This window comes from Diadema antillarum, unplaced genomic scaffold, assembly GCF_040938485.1.
Source record: "Diadema antillarum isolate AM-2024a unplaced genomic scaffold, OU_Dant_1.0 seq00000987_RagTag, whole genome shotgun sequence".
NCBI classification, from domain to species: domain Eukaryota; kingdom Metazoa; phylum Echinodermata; class Echinoidea; order Diadematoida; family Diadematidae; genus Diadema; species Diadema antillarum.
The window spans coordinates 274605-290000 of NW_027271827.1; positions in this window are offsets into that span (position 1 = coordinate 274605).

Genomic DNA, 15396 nt, shown 5'->3' on the forward strand with positions numbered 1-15396 from the left:
GCCTTTATGTCGGTAACTCGCGTTACGGTAACTCGCGTTACATTATGTCCACTAACACAGGGTGACACAAATTGATGACATACAATTGTTCTGATGGCACTGAATCTTGTGTTGAATAATCTGAGAGATGCTTATTTGTGTAGATAGTAAAACGAATAAATGTTAAACAAATATTTTACTAATAAACCCAATAGAAGAGTGTGTTTAAGACTAATAAGAGCTTCACTCCTCATAGAGACCTTGAATATGTTTGAATATATACTAGATGATATAGGTGTTTTATTACATTGTAAGTTTCAGAGTGTAAAGATGAAAAATGTTGAAAGTCTTTTTAAAACAATAAAAGTATCAAACCCTATATACAAGTTTACGAAACAGCTTACAATCTTTCAAAAATTCAAATCCTATCTTTGTGAGGAGTGAAAACTAGTACATTTCTTTGCAACTGATTGACAAAAAGACCAGTTCGTAATTCCACTTTGTGCATGAACAAAAAAAGATCATTTGTACGAACAGGCATTTTGGTTTGTAAATTCACTGACATAAGCATCTGTGATGCGATAATTATTCATGCGATCCTTATCTAAATGATGCTTGCCAGCACATCCACCTGACAGCAAGAATGGTATTTTGCAATATAAACGGAAATAAGCTGTTACTGCATTCAATACAAAACAATGAAATGGATTCCTGCTAAATTATAAACTAATGGGAGTATTCTGATCCCCTGATCTAAATGCAAGTTCATTCTTTTTTTGAACAGAAGTTCCATAAATTGTTATGTCATGCAAGCTTTATAAATGCATTATGCTGCTTTTGAAAACAAGTGAAGTGCCGAACCAACTGAGAAAAAAGAAAGGTCATTTGTACCAATGTGTACATGAGCTACAGTGTATACGAACTGGCTTATTACCCTACATCGACGTAAATAAGCACTGAATTGATCAGTGTTTTAGTAGTAGCCATGATAAAAAAGTCATGGGCGTACATACTCAAGCAGTATTCAAACTTACGACCTCCTGATCACCGGACAGGTGTCATCTCCACTAGACCACCGTGCTTTCGCCCGACAGCAAGTGCTGGTTCTGATCCTTATAACATGCAGTGGGTACTGCGTAATTATTCAAATTCATGAAATTCTTCCATTGAGATGTTTTCATTGCAACTGATTGACAAATTGCCCTACATCAACGTTAATAAGCTCACTGAATTGATCAGTGTTTTATTAGTAGCCATGATAAAAAATCATGGGCATACATACTTGAGCAGGATTCGAACCCACAACCTCCTGATCTCCGGACAGGTGTCATCTTCAGTAGACCAGTGAACAAGGATTAGAACCAACACTTGCTGTGCTTTATAGCATTCTGTAATAAAAATTCTGTAATACTGATGCAGGAAATTCAAAAGATATATCTAATGGTCTCATTCACTGCTGGATACATGTACAGTATGCAGTGAAAGCGAGGCTAGACTCTTCAATGTGGCATGTGATCAGTGGCCTTGACGCTAATCACAGTTTATTAGGCTGCCCTCCCTTGTTTCAGTCCAGCATAGTGTGTATAGCACTGCATTTGATTGTTTTCACCACAATCTAGCTCAATTAAGTGCTAAAATTTGCTTATGTTGGGGGAAACTTGTGTTTATAGTTGGTAACTCGCGTTACATGCCGGTAACTCGCGTTACATGGTAACTCGTGTTACACTTTTCATTGACATTTTTTAATGTGATAACAGTGTTTATTCAAGTCAACATCGTGTTTACAGTATCAGGGTGTGATGAATTTAGAAAATTATGATTCCCAACAAATTACCTCCACTGCTTCCTTCAGAATGAAAAATATTTCTTGTTTCGGTAACTCGCGTTACATGGCTCAAGGGCTGAACTTTCATGTGGTGATTAGAATTTTTTGAAGGTGGCATAAAAATTTCCTCATGGGAGACTGAAGTAGAACCAATTTGCTTCTTTAAAATAAATTAATTGAAGTGCTAGCAGAATTTTTCTATTAAAAAAAATTATATCAAGTTAGGCATGCATTTTAGCAATTTGAATGACTGAAAAATTGTCTTCAACATTTGTAGCTGTTTCTCGGGAAATATTTGACCGATTGATATAATTCTTTGAGTTTCTTTAACTTCAATATATGGGTAATACATAATGAGTAATTCTTTTGCAATATGATAAAGTTGAAATTTTAGTGCCATGTCCACATTCCCATGGAATTGCCCTTAGAGTTTGTGCCCCTGCAATATACTTAAAAATCATGCTATCTTCGTAAACCTTGTTTGCTGTTGTTTTTTATCCCCCCATAATCCTACAGCTTCAGAAATGGAACAACAGAGCCTTGCTACAAGTGATGTACTTGGCACTATAAAAAGAATGATAGATGAAAACTCTTTAGGTACAGTGATTGCCAAGACTGCTGTGCACTTCTGAGAAATCACTGCGCTCACAGGTCTGTGAGGATTTTTTTGTGTGTGACTGTTCAATTTACTACCTTGTTTTCTTTAATTATCATTACTTTGTGCCTTTACAGTGCTATGTTGTAATATAGTGTTAATGAGATGCTACATGATGTGCAGGCTATGTGAAAATTCATTAACATAGTAATGAAAGGCAGGTCCCATCTACGACATAATCAATGTCAATTCAAAAACATTTGACATCAAGCAAAGACAATGAACACTACGTTTATCAGCTTTCATGCATGCTTGATCACAAATAAAGTTTCAGTGCTCAAGCTTGAGTATGACAGGTATTTGCAGTCAGGACACTCTGTGTATCATATCAAAGATTTTCTGAGATGTTGCATCAACTCTTCATGTGCCTTCGTGTAAACCTAGTGTGTTCCACATTATTCTGAGAGAGCAACGTTTTCATGCTCTGGGAAAACATTCTGTTTTTCAAATCTATGTAACTTCTATACATTTTTGTTACCCTGGATATGTAATGAGGAAAGATGTAGAGAAAATGCCAAGCATTACTTTGATATGAATTGAATGACTAATCTATGATTGCGTTTCTTTCATATGACCAGCTGCGGCATTATTGTAGAGGCATGACTTTTGCACACAAAACAATGGCAGAAACATAAGATTTACTCGCAAATTCAGTAGCAAACACCACTTGTCACAAATGTACACACTAGTAGTTATGCACACGTACATGTATGATGTACTGTATGCCTGGCTGTTTTAATGTGTATGTACACAGGTGGACCAGATTAATGGAGAACATTCTATGTGGTATACATCGTCGGCGTTTTCACGAACCGACGCTATTTCGTTTTTGAGCGAAAATGCAGTTCTGAGAAAATCGCGTTTAAAGATCTCACAAGTTTTAGACAATGTTTTCAATGACTTTTCCTGTCTTGTGTGTGAACATTTTGACAGGGTGATGAGAGTGGAAGTTGTTCTTCCTATCCATAGTGTAATTTTAGTGTGAATTCAAAAAATTTACGATATTTCTGTCTTCAAACTCACTGCGTCGGTTCGTAAATCCATCGTTTCTTGCGCGCACCATAGGTTATGTACTTAAGCGCGGGTCTCACGAACCGACGTAAGTTGTATTACGCCGGTTCGTGAGACCCGCGCTGTAGGGCCTGTACAATAGGTAACGTGCAATACGCGTGTATTTACGAACCGTCGCTATTTCATTTTCGTATGTGTTTACATACAAATACTATTAGGGCTATACCTGCTTATCAACAATAACCTTATTAATTGAAATTAATTGTCATGTAATGATTGTTGTGATGATTACAATACATTTAGTGATAATTAAGATGATAATACAAGCCAGTTTCTCTTAATTGTTCTAAAAAGAGTGTTGTCATTGTTTTCATCTTCATTTAGTACACGCATGTATTGTTATTATAGCTGTGGTTGATCGTTCCAAAGATTTCTTTGCCCCCCCTTTTTTGTGGATATATTATTATTTAACACTTTTGCATTTGGACATCTATCATTTGGTAATACATGTATTCGGTATACTGTGTTTCATATTTTTTACTTTTTACTGTTTTTTTTTTACTTAATTAACTTACTTTTTCATTTTTTCACATTATCTTTAATTCAAATTCAGTTCACTTCTTTCATAATAATTATGAATGTTTGTTCTAAGATGAAGGATACCGCTAAATCTTGGGAAAAAGACGTGCCAGTCAATAATAATTACTTGTATTTACTCATCTTTCATACTCATGCATGCACTCTGTTATTTCTTTCTCTGAAATAATATATTAATTTCTTTATTTCTTATTATTCCACATATTTGTGACATTTACTTTGTCACAATTTTTATCAGTGTCATTATTGTCATTTGGCTCGCATGCGAATTCACTCATAATTCCTCATTTTCCATCTTTCTCTTTCCTGCTCAACAGATTCTATGATAGCTGCACCTGATCATATAAAAACATAAACTCATTCTGCATGCACTCTTCGAAACTGATAAACTCCTAAAAAACATGAATATCGACACTATCAGAATTTCAAGCTTCATTTTAAATATATAATAATGGTCATGTTTTATTATGCCTTTTGCAGCAATATATTGAAGAGGTACATTATGTAATCGAAGAAACATAGGTCCTCAATAGAATATCAAATTTGAATTATTCAGAGATGAGTAATGACAATGGGAAGGATAACAATTGTGGAAGAGCTCCATAAATCAATACATATCTAATGGCAAATGGAGATGGAATCAAGATTCAAGAATATGTGTAATTCAAGTTCATTATTATATCAGTTCTTGTGTGTTCACAAAAAGAGGAACACAGTTCGAACATGCACACCAAATCTTACATCGTACATTTACATCTATAGAGTGCGGACGGAACATATACAAGAGAAAGAATAACATTCTCAAATTAATATATCAAGCATAACTACATGTATGTATATGACCACACAAAGATGTTGCTGCATATGCATGAAGCTTGAGAGTGCTGCAACACCCATATGCTCAGATAAAAACTTGATGTATATCATACAAAAGAGAAGAGGTACTGCATGTACATGTAGTTACGCTATTCACAGGACAGTAGAGAAAAAGCACGAGAGAGAGAGGGAAATGGGTGTCTAAAATAGGTCGATGTAAGGAGTGCCAAGCCAATTAAGTCTCTAATAGAAGTCATACATATATAAGGAAACAAATTAATCACAACATAAATGATCATGTTAACCAATAATTAGCATCTAAAAATGTGTGTAGAAAGCCCATAATATCAGCCTTTCGCCCCGAAGGCTTGTTACATATGAGAAAAGAGAAATTTTGGCCGACCCCCCCCCCTCCCTGTGAATCCTTAATCCACAAGTACTATAAACACATTCTGAGAATGTGTTTTAGTACATGTACTAGCAAATTCACAAGAGGGTTGGGGAAATTCAGCCAAAATTGTGTGTGGCTAAAATAATTAAAAAGAAAGGTCATCAGCAAAACTACGGGGTGGATGCAGACGAATTTTCATGTGATGACTAAAAAATATGCAGCTAAAGGAAAAAAAAAAAGACGGCGGAGAGGGGCCAAGGCTAATTTGACTCCCCTCCCCCCCCCCCCACCAAAAAAACAAACAAACAAACAAACACCACTGTTTTACAGCACCTTTAAAGGACTCTTAATTTTTTGTTTGTTAAAAACAAACGTCTCGAAGTAAAGAATTCCATATTGTAGGCGAAATGTAGACCGATACAGTGTATAAAGTGAACATCCCAAGCTATTAAAGAAAAAAAAAACAGATTATGAATATCATTTAAAGTAAGAATTTCAGTGTGTTTAATCATCTTTAGTTGAGTTGCAAATGACATGTACATATTTAATAAGAGCAGTAAACTTCGAAGCGCCCCCAAGCCCTTCTATACTTAATTATTCATGTGTAAAGGTAGCGCCAGGGCACTCCGGTGGTCTAGTGGTTATGACGCTGGTCTAGTAATCCAGAGGTCGTGGTTCGAATCCTGCTTGGGCTGCCTGTGATTTTTTTTTTCACAGCAGCCTACAAACTGCACACTGCAGTTGCGTGCGTTACTACGGATGGAGACAAATGAATAATCTATTATTTTAATATACGATGTTTGACATCCTTATTGCAATCACTTTCTTTAATTGTAAATTTAGAGACATGATGAATTATTATTAAAAGAAATCAAATTTCTGTATTTGTTGTGAGTTTGCATGGGAACATACACGTATCATAATTTACAATTTTAGTTAGATAAAGAACATCTTATAACAGAACTGTCTAGTGATGGTTGAATAATTATGTCAATTTGTTATAAGTCCTATCATTTACATGGAGTGCATGTTCCCATGTTTATAAGAATCATACGTGACACATTCAAAGTGGGTTGAAGACAACAAAATAATAAATAAAAGAATAAAGGAGAATAGAACTTAATCTGATTACAGCATCATCTATATATTGCCAATGTGCACTTAGAAATCTATCAAGATTTATCACAAGGTTATGATTACCACACAAAACCTTCAAGATTTATTATCATGAAATATATACCAATGAACACTTAAAAAAATCTAACATTCCATATCCACATGAAGCCTTCCTTGATATAAATGTCTCTCTGTAGTGTTATTAAAGTGTAGCAAAATTGTAATTACGACATCACAGAATGGAATGCCTTGTTTTCACCTTCAATCTTAGGATCTCCTTTCATGTTTCCACTTTACAATCACATTTCACTGTAGATATACCGTCCTTATGTTGTCGCCCTTCATCCCAATTTCTCCCTTCTATCCTATCTGTAGATTGTCTTCTTTCCTAAGCCATTGTATTCACATTCCTTGATGATCAGCACGATGCTGTACTTTTTTCTTCTTCTCTGAAACAGTCCAGCTCTTCGCTACTGCATGGCATCAGTCATCTGAAAGAAAAGACAGAAATTAAGAACTTTCAATTAAAATCAAACATCATGATACAAGATACAACTTTCATTTTGAGAAAAAGAAATCAGCCAACTAAACTGTAGTTGAAATTATTTTGCTCTATTTATATTAAACATAAAACAAAACGGTATACAGGATCAAAGAATGTCAAAAAAATACTGCTGTTTTTGATGCATATTCAAATTGTCTCGCCTTTTACATATTTTAATGATGCAAGATCTTATGTCTAGCACTTAGTAAGTCTCATGTAGAATTTAAATTATTATTCACATGAATAAATCTGCATGTCCTTGTAAACAAGGCATTGCTTTGAAAAAGCTGAATATTACTAATTGCATTTGGGAAAGAGTCTACGACAATCAAACTTGTTTATTATCAGAGACTTTAACATCTTAATTAGACCTAGACTCTACATTACCATTGTATTCACATCCGTTGGTGATGTACACGACCCTGTACTTTTCCTTTTCTTTTCTGAGACAGTCCAGTTCTTCGCTACTACATGGCACCAGTCATCTGAAAGAAAAGAAAGAAATTAAGAACTTTTGATTAAAATCAAACATCATGGCACAAGATACAACTTTAATTTTGAGAAGAAAAAAAAAATCAGCCAACAAAACTGAAGTTGAATTTATTTTGCTCTATTTATATTAACATAAAACAAAATGGTAGGCCTATGCAGGATCAAAGAATGTCAAAAAATGCTGCTGTTCGTATTTGATGCATATTCAAATTGTCTCTTCATTTACACATTTTACTGATGCAAGATATTATGTTTAGCACTTGGTATGTCTCATGTAGAAATTGAATTATCATTCACATGAATATAAATCTACATGTATTTGTAAACAAGGCATTGCATTGAAATAGCTGAATATTACTACATGTACCTGCATTTGGGAAACAGTCTATGACAATCAAACCTGTTTCTTATCAGAGACTGTAACATCTTAATTAGACCTAGACTCTACATTATCATTCAGCTTTTAAAGGTATTAACCATTCACCTATAAAACACTGGCATTGTCATGTGCATCATATTTCTTTGATACTGCACATATTTTCATGAAGTCTGCACAAGAATGCAAATGAAACACGTCTGCTGTTTGGTATTTATGAGAAAAAAAATCACTAACCCGGAAGTCCTTGGCCTTAGGAATAACACGTGGCGAGTTAGTAGGAATTGACGTTAAAATAGAATAAGAATAGATCTACTAAATAGGCCTTTGCCTCATGAATGTCTGGTCTAATTATAGACTAAGTGAAGTCTAGACCTTTCACTTTTAAGTTACCAGTGGTTCACAAAATTTATATTATAGATCTAGACTACATCTAGATCTAGACATCTAATACTATTAGATCTTGGCAACTTTTGTCTTTGTGACACGAAATTAACACGTCACGGATGATATTGCGGCGATATCCAACAGGATGACAGTACCACTATTACTGACTCAGTAAGTTGACATAGATAACTAACATCAACTTGTTAACGTACGTTAGAGATGGCACCATATACAATAACCGGTGACACTGACACTGACAGATCTAACGACTACGTTTAGACTAACGTTAAAGAGTTAGACTCGCCATCTCAGTAAGTCGGCCAAAGACAAAGTCAATACAGGGCTAAGTCAGTGTTACTGTTATGTTAGGCCTAACAAATGTTAACGGTTACTCGGTTAGGTTAGGTTTACCAGGACTCAAGAGTCCTGGTTAAATCAGTCGAGGGACATTTCTTAGAAGTCCTTCGATTCCAAGAATAAAAAGGGTGAAAGAACAAAGGGAAAAAAGGAAAGAAGAAAGGACAAAAGATTATGTATGGGTGCTGTGGAAATCGACAGCGCTACTGTATCACTATCAATCACGCGTGAATATGTAAACGCCGTTTGGTTGGGCCGCATTCACAAGTTTTAGGGAAAAAAAGCCCCACCGCTGTGCTTCAAAGGTACTCCACTCGAACTAATGTTAGACATAATGTCACATATCTACACACAGTACGGTACTAGGGCTGAATTCACAAGTATACTATAACACTGCACTGTACAGGAAAGCCACCTAACCTGTAGAGTACTACTCGTAGTGTTTAGGTAGTATCACTAGACCACATACTGTCATAGATGACATCTACACCAACGCTGCACACTGGCACTGGTCCGACGGTCCCTGACCAGGAAAAATCACTGTTGGACACTGACCAGTAACTTTTTCAGGAATGGACAAGTAAAAATTGGGGGAAAAAATGGGTGGACTCTACCTACTATTACCACTAGTCTAGATGTAGATCTAGAGCTAGACTATAGACTCTGTGTTAATTTGACTTGGTCTTAGACTTCAGCTGATCTTAGTTTTAGTAACTGGCATTACAAGTAAAGTCTTAACTTAGACTTAATAGTTAAACTTGAAAGTTAAAGTCTAACATGTCTAACTTTATTCTTTACTCTTCCTTTGAGTTTTACTTTTAGACTTTTTACTTTTTTTTTAGTCTAGTAGACCTACTTCGTCAATCTCATGATTTCATTTTCAACTCAAGTCAAGGCATAGCCATGAGTGTCTTCGAGACTTTGACATCTTGCATGTCTTGCACACAGACGTTACGACTACAGTACTCAGTAGTCTCAGAAGTAACGACATAAGTTGAAAAGAAACTATAAATAATATGATTTGGGATCTAATTTGAAATTGGATGGCGTTTACAGACTAGGCTTCATAAGCATCACGCGATTGAATACATGGGACTACACTCTACCGCAATTAATGGTTATGGTAGTCCAACTGAAACTGTTATTTTGAGCATGATTTTAATAGGATTATAGCTTACCATTCACTTCACTCGTGGACAGTGGGCTGGCTTAGGTCGTCATTCATCTTTCAGATGGTTTGGTTCTCACTCTGAGATCTGGATTAGGGCCAAAACCTAATTCTAGGCCAGTAAGTTGAACAAAGCTCAAAATAATGCAACTGCGACGGTTCGTAAAACCCGCATTGCTCTTCACCCTAGCAATTCGGGTTTCACGAACCGGCGTATCTTTACTGCGTCGGTTCGTGAAACCCCTTTTTCTCAATTTCTCGATATTTCGAGTACCGTCGTTTTTTTCTTTCTTTGATAAAATTAAGAATACTTAATTTTGTGATCTAAAATTTTGGGATTTGGTAGAGTTTTGAAAGCACTTTCATTTGGTACCAATATCTCGATTTTGAAAATTTTGACCAAAATCGAAATAGCGTCGGTTCGTGAAAACGCCGACGACATATAGTACATACAGGCTGACCAGATCAGTGGAGAATTTTCTAGGTGGTATACAATGTAGCTATACAGTACATGCATGGAATAGGAAAAACATTATAGCTCACTCAATCTAGAATGATTTCACCCATTTCCAGAATGTTCTGGGAAGTGCTAACATATTTGGCTGAGTGAGGCACTGTCCCTGTAGCCCAAAGTGATTGGTAGTTAATTTTGGTAATGGTGTTTTGTACATAGTTAGGCAGTGAGTCATCCAGGTTTCCTGGAACTTGGACTGGCTAGTAGGTTGGAGAGAGTTATAGAATGTGCTAGAAGGGGGTGAATGGATAGTATATAAGCCAGAGAAATTCTGCAGTAGGCAGAGTACCCAACACCTCTGCTCTGAGAGTTACGTCACTTCTGGCTCTGAAGCGACTTGTTATAGTCAGTCCTGTGTTACCTGCTGACCTGTTATGTTTGTGGAGATAAGGCCTGGGAGACATTTTGCCTGCAGATAATTAATTTGCCTACATTGGAGAGAGACTCCATTTTTATGTCAATGGACATTGCTACGGCAAAGCTGTGGTGGGCTGGATTCTTAGCTGGACATTATTATGTGAATCATCATTCAACGCCTCAACTGGACGTGGTCGTCACAACGTTTGGATTCTGCACGTTTCCCCGTGGACATATATCGTGGATTTTACCCCGGATCTATACCGTGGACTATCGTAACCTGCGCCTCTGGAGTTACGTCAGAGGAATCATTCATCGGTGCATCAAGGATCATTCGTCTGTGCATCGGACATCGTATCTGGACACTATCAGGGAACTGTAGCGACTTTGTGATAGTTTGGATGCATGTAAGTGATTCCATTACCGATTTGTAATTGTTTCTATTGATCATTGTTGTACTGATATGACGCCGATTACCAGTCTGTACCCACAATATTACTGTTAATAAACCACCTGAACATCAGTTGATTGTTTCTTTTGTGCGATCATTCTCGGAGTGATTTTGGTCGTAACAAAATTGGGGGCTTGTGTCCGAGAATTGAATTTAAAGCCAAAACTTAGAATTTGGAACGTTCCGGAAGCCAGAATATTGGTACAGACAAAATATCAGTTGAGTTGATTGTTCAATTGTATATTGTGTGTATTACAGTGTGACAATGTCAATCAGTACAATGGATGTTCAGGCATTTGTTCAGAGGACAGATTTGTCCCTCAAAGATTTGCAAAGGTTACGCAAATGTGATTTGACTGCTGTTGCACAGCATTTAAATGTGGATGTTCCACAAGGTGCTAGAAAGGCAGAGATTCTTGACTTAGTAGCTGGTCACATGGAGCTCAAAGAAGAAATTGACACTTCAGATCAAGCTCACATTTCAGATCAAACACGGCTTGAGCTAGCTAGATTGGAAATAGAGAAAGAGAAGATGAGATCGGAAAGAGAGCAAAAGGCTAGGAAATGGAAATGCTGGAAAGGGAAAAACAAAGAGAAATGGAAATGAAGAAATTCGAAATGGAGCAGCAAATGAAATTGCGTGAGATGGAATTGACTCATGCACACGCTGTTGGAAATCGTGAAAGGGCTCCTTCTGATTTTGATTTGGCAAAGAACATTCGATTGGTGCCCAAGTTTGAAGAAAACAGAGTTGATGCATATTTTGTGTCATTTGAGAAGGTGGCTAACAGTTTGAACTGGCCACAGGAATTTTGGCCCTTGCTCCTTCAAAGTGTGTTTGTCGGCAAAGCAGCCGATGTGTACTCATCTCTCTCTGAAGAGCAATCACGTGACTATGCTACAGTCAAGAAAGCAGTGTTGAATGCTTATGAGTTGGTGCCAGAGGCGTACAGACACAAGTTCAGAAATTCGTACCGCAGACCAGGCCAGACACATGTTGAGTTTGCTCGTGAAAGAGAAATGATGTTTGATAGGTGGTACAGGTCCCTGAAAGTGGATCAGGATTTTGATAACCTACGTGAGGTTGTTCTCTTGGAAGAATTCAAAAAGAGTGTTGCTTTCAGTGTGAGGTCACATTTGGATGATCACAAAGTGACAAGTTTGCATAAAGCAGCCTTGATGGCTGATGAGTATGAGCTGACCCACAGAAATGACAACAGACCACCTTTCAGGAATTTCTCTGGAAATAAGAGAGACAAAAATCAGTCGAGCAATCCAAAGAATGCTGGTCCTGAAAAAGGCACGAGTTCTGAAACTTCATCGGCACCAAAGCCTCAATCTGACAAAGGGTCCAGTACAAGTGCAAATGTCATCAAATGTTTTCACTGTAACAAGACAGGGCATGTAAAGTCACAGTGTTGGAAGTTGCAAAACAAAACAAAGAAGGACTTGGGATTTGTTATGTCAAAAAGTGTCCTACCCGAAAACAGTGTCCCGTTCAGAGAAACACAGGCCATTGAAAGTCAATCTCCCAAATTCAAAGATAGGATGAAGCAGGTGGATGAGAGCTATCGTAGCTTTTTGTTTGATGGTGAGGTGACCCCATGTACTTCTGGTGAGGCAGGTAAGCCAGTAGTCATCCTGCGGATACGGGGGGCCTCTCAGTCGTTGATGGTGGATGGTGGTATGACTTTTCCACCAGATAGTGCAGTGAATGCAAAAGTCTTGATTCAGACTGTTGATGGCAGTTATATCGCATTTTTTAATGGAAAAAACATGTTGACAAAACAAATATCCATGAGATGGACAATAAATGAAATGAAAAAATGATAACAATTATGATAGTCATTTAACGATTAAAAAAAGGCAGAACATAATATGTACATACATATTCTTGGCTGCAAGAACTCCTGAAAATCGTAACGACTGTGAACAGTTCAGTGGATTGTTGTGTTTTTAGCTTTAATTCCAAGAAGTAAAGTTGGAGATTTTCTGATTTCTAATATACTTTTTCTATCCAAGGTTTTGATTCTCGATGTCTATTTAACCATTTCCAATCTCTTTATACCTCTCTTTCCATTTCGTTTTGCTAACCATCTCCATCCAGCATTAAAGCCTGAAATCGATATCTTCATGGAAAAAAACGCGAAATGTTTTTTACTTTCCTCTCCCGTGACTGGTGGCTCTTAGAGAGTCTGATCTTTTGTGTGTGTGAAAATTCAGGATAAAACATGCAGGCTTTAACCAAATGACCTGCCAGAACCTTATTGGTCCTATGCAAAATTTACATGAATGTCAGATTCTCGGTAGGAATGGGTTGATGCTTGCTCACTTGTGGGAGAAATAGACAATGACTTTTGCGCGTTTGAAAAGAATGAGAAAATGAGAGAGAAAGAGAAAGAGAGACTCAGAGAGAAAAACTGAGAGAGAGAGAGAGAGGGAGAGAGAGAAAAAAATTGAGAGAGTATCATTCTCTAGAAAGCAATATTACCAGCCAAAGTGAACTTTTAAAAAGTAGCGAGGAAGTGTTTACTTCAAACATATCGATCATCACGTTTGATCAATATTGACGTACTAATGGAAATATCATGTTCCTGAAGTGCACAAAGAATCTATCCCATTCTTCCCATTCCACCCCGACCCTTGGCATCCATTTCTACCTGAATACACAATTGCAATAGAAATCATATTCAATGGAACAAGGGTGCGACTATCTCCAAGTCGTGATTAAGTTCTTATAAGATATAGTCTATTGACTATCAAACGTATTAACCATGAAGAATCCATTAGATAAATACTAAGTGGAAAAGAACTTTTATTGAAATCACGATCGAGATCAATATGTTTCCCTTTTTAAATAGAAATAAGGCTAAAGTGGTATTCTAGCCTCCATAAGGCAGTAAAAAAAAATCCATCTCAGAACCGTAGTTGTATGCCTGATGAAAAGCGCAATCGTATTAAAACCTTTTCTTGGAAAAAAAATATCTTCGTCATTGCACTACTTCGGTAATTTCAAAGAGCTGTTGTGCTAAACACGCAGCTTTGAAGCTGATTATTATGTTTTCTCCATGTCATTTTTTTTTTCGTTAACATCGTGCGATTTCTGACGCGGGTATCGCCTGTGGCAGCAAATAAAAAGCGCACACGTAGAGTGTATAGAAGAAAGTTAGGAACGGAAAGTTCGGCAAGTTCTAGTATATTATAACGCGCAGTTTAAAATATTACCAAACTCTCAATAAAAGTATTTTAGTTTTATTTGTTTTTTTTTTCTTTTTGCTGCTAAGCGTTGAAATGTTCCCGATTCACTTTTTGGACCGTAAACGGTCACTAGTAATCATGGAATTTCACGCCATTGTTTTTTAAAACAAGAAAATGTTGAAGTGAAAGTCCATACGATGTTTAGTTTTGCATCAATAGATAAGTAAAGTCACAGAAACAAATAAATACATGCATGTCTTATCAAGATGACATTATTAAGGAAAAAGTTGTTAAATTCAAGAGTTCCCATGTTCCCCGAATTACAATTGAAAACAATCACATAATTAGATTATTCTGCAAATCAGCGTACATCAAACAACATTGTGATAGGTTGCACTCAAACAAATAGAAAAAGTCTTTGTTCGATGATTAACATATCTATCCTCTTTGTTCTATAAATAAGAGTCACTAATGCACAAGTATTACCCCAAAAATGATGCCAAAAAAACAAACAAACAAACAAACAAACAAACCCAAGTTGATCTTTTCGAATAAGTATGTCAAAGAGATGACATTTTGTGTGTAGGTTGTCGAAGGACTGTGAGGTCGTGGCGAAATAACTTCCACTTATTGGCAAATTGGGTGGTACTTTGTGAAAATGCACGGAACTTTAAAATTTCTGGATTTTCTTATTGTGATAGATCTGTTAGATTTTCCTCTCATTATTCAACAAAACTTGTATTTGGTGTGGAAATACACCTAAAGTTGACATACTTACTGACGTTCCCTTACCCGTTTCCTTTGCGTTTTCAAGTGTCATCCGACACTGGATCTGTATATAACTAAATAATGCATGAAAGTAGTGTGTGTGTTTTAGTTATTCAACGTTTAATGCCTATAGTAATAGTACGCGTACTGTTTAGCTCTCATTGATAGAAGAATATTGAGTCAACCTCTTGAAGAGAAGGCATACCCCTCACCATATCTTTTTCCTTTGTATACTGAGACGATCTGCTATAGAGTGAAAAAGGGTATAAAAGCAGTCTTCTTTCAGCACTTCTTCAACCTATCTCAGTCCTATCATGCCTATTTATTGAATGTTTTGTGAAGACACTCCATTCAGTTTTCTTTTCATTGGGTACTAGGGTAAATGGTGCGTATG